This window comes from Porites lutea, chromosome 4 (assembly GCF_958299795.1).
Source record: "Porites lutea chromosome 4, jaPorLute2.1, whole genome shotgun sequence".
Taxonomy (NCBI): Eukaryota; Metazoa; Cnidaria; class Anthozoa; order Scleractinia; family Poritidae; genus Porites; species Porites lutea.
Window position 1 is genome coordinate 14,049,781 of NC_133204.1, and position 6,000 is coordinate 14,055,780.

The 6,000-nt window shown below is 40.7% G+C and overlaps 1 protein-coding gene across 1 annotated transcript in view; it reads left to right on the forward strand.

Annotated features, from left to right (window-relative positions):
* The window catches only part of LOC140932598 (perlucin-like protein), a 14,302-nt gene that overhangs the window by 2,707 nt on the left and 5,595 nt on the right, over positions 1 to 6,000 (forward strand). The gene's annotated exons all lie outside the window — the stretch shown is intronic.

Consider the following 6,000-nt stretch of genomic DNA (forward strand, 5'->3'; position numbering starts at 1 on the left):
TTCATGTCGTGGCTGGGCAACCATGGCATCAAGATAGAAAGTGAACATACCAAAAAGCACGGTGTGCGTGCAGAGTTGTTGTCCAATTTTTTTTTTAAGGGTTGGTTTGTGGAGAAAAAGAAAGAACTGTTGTCCAATAATTAACATTTAATAAGGCTTATAAGATCCAAAAAAACATCTCAGTTACAGTAAAAACCTGCGACTGAGAGCCTGCACTTTTCCAAGTAAGCTCAAACAGGTTCTTACATAAACAGTAATTAGCACAAATTTAGCCTATTTAGGTTCTTAAATAGGTTCTTATTTTCTGAAGAAAAAAAAAAGCATTGTAGCAGCTTATTCCTTATAGAAAATCTGCATACTTAATTAGTATCCATCTAAAAATGACTGAGAGAAAGGACTGAAGCACTAACCACGTGAATTTTGAAGTCCTTTTGCCCAAGTGTATTTAATTTTTTTTTTTTGATTTTAGAAAATAAGAAATCTTTTTCAAATTTTACACTAAAAAGGTTCACGTATAGAGGGGGCCTATAACTGACAAATTTTAGGGTAACAGGTTCTTAACGTCGCGGGTTTCTACTGCATATCTACAGCGCTCTTGCCATAAGGAAAAAAAGAAGAAAAAGAAAAGGGGGAAAGAAAACGTTTGTATTGTTTTGAATCATGATCATACCTAGGGACCGGTCATTATTTATCGCCGGGGGGGTCGGAGGATTTTGGGCTAAACACGATGAAATTTAGCCGATCCCCCCTTTAAATGTTATTTTATTGAAGTAATCCCCCCTCATAACTCTTTATAACTTTCGTGATCCCCCCCCCCCTCATGTCTCTGTATCCATATTCACCTTTCGACGTGTATATTTAGTGTTTTAAACGTTCATATACAGGTAGTATTTCTAACTATGATGTACTTACAGCATAATAAAGCCGTTATCGCGCAGTCTTTTTTTAAAAGTGTCTCTTGATCCGTGTCTTTTTCTAGTCTTGATCCAGACATCTGAATTCAGTTGACATACAAGCAATCTTGCTTAAAACTGCAAAGTGCTTGAAACTGCAATCAGTGCTTGAAACTCCAAAGTTACTTTTTTTAGAGTGCCAAATAGCAGTCCGCCAAGTCCCTATCAGCAGGTCATATTTAGCGACAATTCGGCCATCTGGAAGGGCTAGGATCGGCCACTGTTCCTGTCTCCTTTTTTATTTTCATCTATAGTGTAATAGATCAGCCTTTGTAGCTTTGCTCACATTTTTAATTTTTTTTTTTTCGTATTTTTGTTTGTTTTCCGTTTTTTTTTTTTTTTTTCATCCAGTGTTTGCTTGTACAGTAACTTCAGCTATTTGGTCATCTGGTACAAAAGTTAAAACTGGCATACGAACAGTTGACTGTTCATCGAGATCAGCAATGACAAGATCATCTTCGCTATCCTCGTCATCATCTAACTAACTCCGTATCTGATTCTTCACTCTCTTCCTCACTGCTGGACAACTCATTCCCGTTGCCTGGACTTCTCTGTCGATAGTAATGGTAGCGAATTGCCTTTATCTTGTTCAGCTTTATACCAACAGTGGTCAGGCCATGTTCCTTAAGGTACAGGTCGAGCTGTCTCACCTTCAGCTTTTCAACTTTGCCATTCTCATTAAGTATGCCCCACTGGTAGTCCTTGTATGTTAGTCACTCTTCAAAGAGAATGATAGAGTTACTCCTGTAGATAGCATCAATGCTGACTTTGCTAAGAAACTAACAAGGCGTTTGCATCTAGACCCTTTGCTATGGCTACTAGAAAAGGGTATTTTTAGCACGACCCTAGCAAAAAATCTAGAGCAAGTAGCGGCCATTTTAAGGGCACAAAGTCCAGGGTCAACCTGCCGAAGGGGACTAAATGTTGCTGTTGAATCGGATGACGAGGGTCAAGAGACAAATGAAGTTGTTGAATGGGATGATGAGGCTCAAGATGAGGCAGATGAAGCAGTTGAATCGAATTTAGTATAGAGCTGACACAGGACGCCCATTGCTGGAGAGGCGATAAATGGTTTATGTTTCAACAAACACGCTTTTTACAATGTTTCAGTTATCAGAAGTTTATATAGTTCACAATTTAGAATTCACCTGTCATGTTTAAAGATGAATATTAGCTAAGTCATGAGCACGTTATAAAAGGAAAAATATAAAAGCGTTAAAACAAAGCTCTCTCGATATAAATTGAAATGCACACATTCGCCAGTGTGACAGACTTCCGTTTTTTAAATAAAGTTGTGTTAATAGAACAAATTGAGATTGCAAATGCCATCATCTCCCAGCAGAATGGGCACATTTATGTTGTATGCCTTCAAACTGGCATTGTTCAAGCAGATTTGAGTGGTCCCCCCTCTGAATCCTTCCAAAATTTTCAGTGATCCCCCCTCTTTTGGGCTCTCAGTTACGACTGATCCCCCCCTCTGTTCTCCTAAAAATCAAGTGATCCCCCCCAAAATCCTCCGACCCCCCCCCCCCCAGGTGATAAATAATGACCGGTCCCCTAGAGCTTCATAGATTGCATTATGTCATTGAAAAATAGGAAGTTTTAAATTAAATCAGGCATCAGCATATCAAATGAATCGCAAGAAACTAATTGAAAACACCTGTTCAACATAAGACATATTGCAACATCTATAGTCGATAACCTAGGAGATAAGAAAATAGGCTCCAGGAATTATTGCGTTCGAGGTACGAGAACGCCACCGCTAATTTGTGTTGGGGGTTCTGTGCATTATTGGGTGTCCTGTGCAATCAATAAGAGAGATTTTTTTGAGATTGCATTTTCGTCGTCGTCGTCGACACACATATGCCTTGCTTTGAGGTGCTTGCTTACGCCAGTTTGCCTCACTTTGACGCGCTAACCCATGTGGCAATTCTTGTGTCCTCGGCGTTCATCTTTCCAAGGTTTGCTGAGGTCTGTTATTCTGTCAAGTCAAAGCTTCGTAAAGCGCTCATCTTTTAAAAAGTTTGCTGAATCTTCGTAAAGCGTACATCGATCTGTGTTTGCTGAATCGTCCAAAGCGTTCATCTTTCAGAAGTTTGCTGTTAAATTTTACTTTGGATTAAGCCTTCATATTTTTCCGCATGGTTCGTCACTGTCTTTGGAAAATGTCTGCGACGCCTGGTGCATGCATCAAACCGGGTTTAGTTCGGAGGCCGTTGTCCCACAAAGTAAATTTACCGAGTTATGTAGCTCGGCGGCCGTTGTGTCACAAATTGAATCTACCGAGTTGTGTAGCTCGGCAGCCGTTGTGCCACAAAGTAAATCTACCGAGATGTGACGCTCGGCGGCGCAATTTGATCATGACTTGGGATATTTTCGGCACTGGACAAACGAGCACTTTAACTCTATGTTACTTATTAGGAAAAACTTATAAACCAGCCCACAGTAGCGCCACTTTCGAGTCACTGAAGTCAACACGTTCGACCAAATTACTGGAAAAGTTTTTGACGTGAGCCGCACACACGTTCCCTTGAAGGCTTTGACAGGAGCGAAGTTTGAATTCAGATGTGAAAGCTTTTAAAACATGAAATTCAATGTAATTCATTTTGTCAACACGTTGATGATTGGATGCTCTTAAAAATAACAGAGAAAATTATCCGAAGAAATGTTTTTGAAGAAAGGAGAATCCCGGGTTAAGCACTAATCGGCCTTTGAGCAACTGCGCCCTGTAACTCACGCCAGTAAAACAAAATGTTCCATTTACACGCCCTACGCACTCTGGCCAACGTCTCTTCCGATTACAAGCACTTGACACCGAAGCGTACGATATCTTTTGAAAACGTTCCTATAATTTATGATACACAGTTTCAATAGAGGTTTCTCTGTACGCAACCCTTACGTTCAAAATATGCCATAATCATATTTATCTATATCGCAGCCACCCTTCCGTCTCAACTGCAACCTGTACGCCTAACAAACATATCGAACGCACTCTCCTAAGCTCCGATTACTCCTAGTATTAGATTATGTAATTAAGAGGAAATGTTAAAATCAAGAATTATCACCGTAGAAATTAAAGGTCTCTATTGTTTGTAACGTAACGGCTGGGAGGAGCCTGTGTTGAGCTTTCAGGTAACAGGGACAACACAAAAACAAGCCAAGCGAAAATATGACGCGCGTTATCTGTGGAAGGGGGCGGTTAGTTATTACATTTTTTTTTGTATCTTGGAGCCTTGAACAGACTAGGGCGGAAGCAAAGAATAAATACTATACTTGATAAAAGTAAAAGTAAAAGTTACCGGGACTTTCGAGAAACGGACCCCTGGGCCGTTCATTATCGGGAATTTGGAGAAATGGTCCATTTTGATTGGGTTAAGACGTGTCACATCAGAAAGTTTTTTTGCAAAAACGGCATGAAAACGGTGCTGAAACCTAGATTCCCTACAATATTACCAAAACTCGTTGTTTGTTATCAAGTATAGTATTTATTCTTTGCTTCCGCCCTTGTCTGTTCAAGGCTCCAAGATACAAAAAAAGGATGCGATAACTAACCGGTCCCTTCCACAGATAACGCGCGTCATATTTTCGCTTCGCTTGTTTTTGTGTTGTCCGTATTACCTCCATGTCTATCCTTACCATCGGTAGCAAGAGAAGACAGGAAACATTTTCAATGTCTAATTATCTATAGTCTTGAATAATAAACCCTGGACCACTTTTTTGGCTAGCCAGCATCAAATGCCGCTAGTTTCATCATTGCTTGGTTCTTTTCCGCGTTCATGAAAACATGCTTTGGAAACCTATTTTTTTTTTATCGTTTTCGGAAATTTTAGGAATTATATGCCTTAACATATATGGGTAATGGTGCTTTATTTCTGTCACTCAGAAAAGTCGAGTTCGGGACAAGCCTTAGGGCGCTGTCCATTTGTCAGAACTAGCTGGCCGAACCATTGCCGGACCAGTCATTTTGACAATGACATCGGCCTTTTCCAAGGGCTTTTGCTGAAAAACCATCTCTTTCTTGCACACTATTTAGGATTTGACTGATCTGGCTGGATAGTTTTGATTAATAGTGAAACTCTCATTACGACGGAAAGGGTCTGGCCGGTCCGTTCTGGCAAATCGAAAGCGCCCTATGAATCCTGTCCATCTGGGGGTAAACTAATTCTCTGCTATGTCACTGCGTTCCGCCGCAGAGAAAACGTTTAAGTTCTAATCAGCAGAAAGGCAACAACACGTTGAAATAGGAAGGACACTACCAGTTGTGTCGAGTGACTAACGCGAGAGGGGACAAGGCTTAAATACCGAGATGTGACGTAAAATCCCTAGAGGATCAAACTGCGGCCATACATGCAAATTCCGAACATAAACACATCTCTTAAGCACCAGTTGAAATGATTACCGATGGCGATAGAAAACCGAAAGCATCCGTTTGCCGTTTACCGTAACCGTGGTGCATAACATTTCTGATGTTATTTGTGTGTTTGTTTATTAATAAAGGCTTTAGTAGCCAAGACGTTCCCGTAGTGCTGCAGTGTCTTGAGGAAATGCTAAAGAAGAGAAGAAAGCAGGTAGGAAAGTTGCATCGTTTGGAAATTTGAAAATCCTTAGAGGACAGTAACAACTGCATGACTCATCAGGTTCACCACTACAGAAATTTTATGTGCGCTGAGTTGACCTTCAATATGGCTGGCCGAGATTAGCCATAATGTTTCGTTGTCAACTGTTTATGGCGTCAGTGGATTTCTCGGAAAGTTTTTTTGGCTACCATCTGTAGTGCATCTTATAGAGACTGAAAGGGTTGGTGAAAGAACAATTTTTCGCTTCAACTCAGTTATTCAGTAGTCTTGCACCTTTTCACTACCTCTTATTAAATGGCTCATTATACGTTTCTGGGAAACTGCCCACCTACCCCTCCCCTAAGCCAACATTTTGCCCCAAGTGAGAAGTAAGTGTTAATGTTGGCTTAGGGGAGGGGTAGATGGTCAGTACCCCTATATGTCATCATACGTTTCTGGGAAACTGCCCACCTACCCCTCCCCTAAGCCAA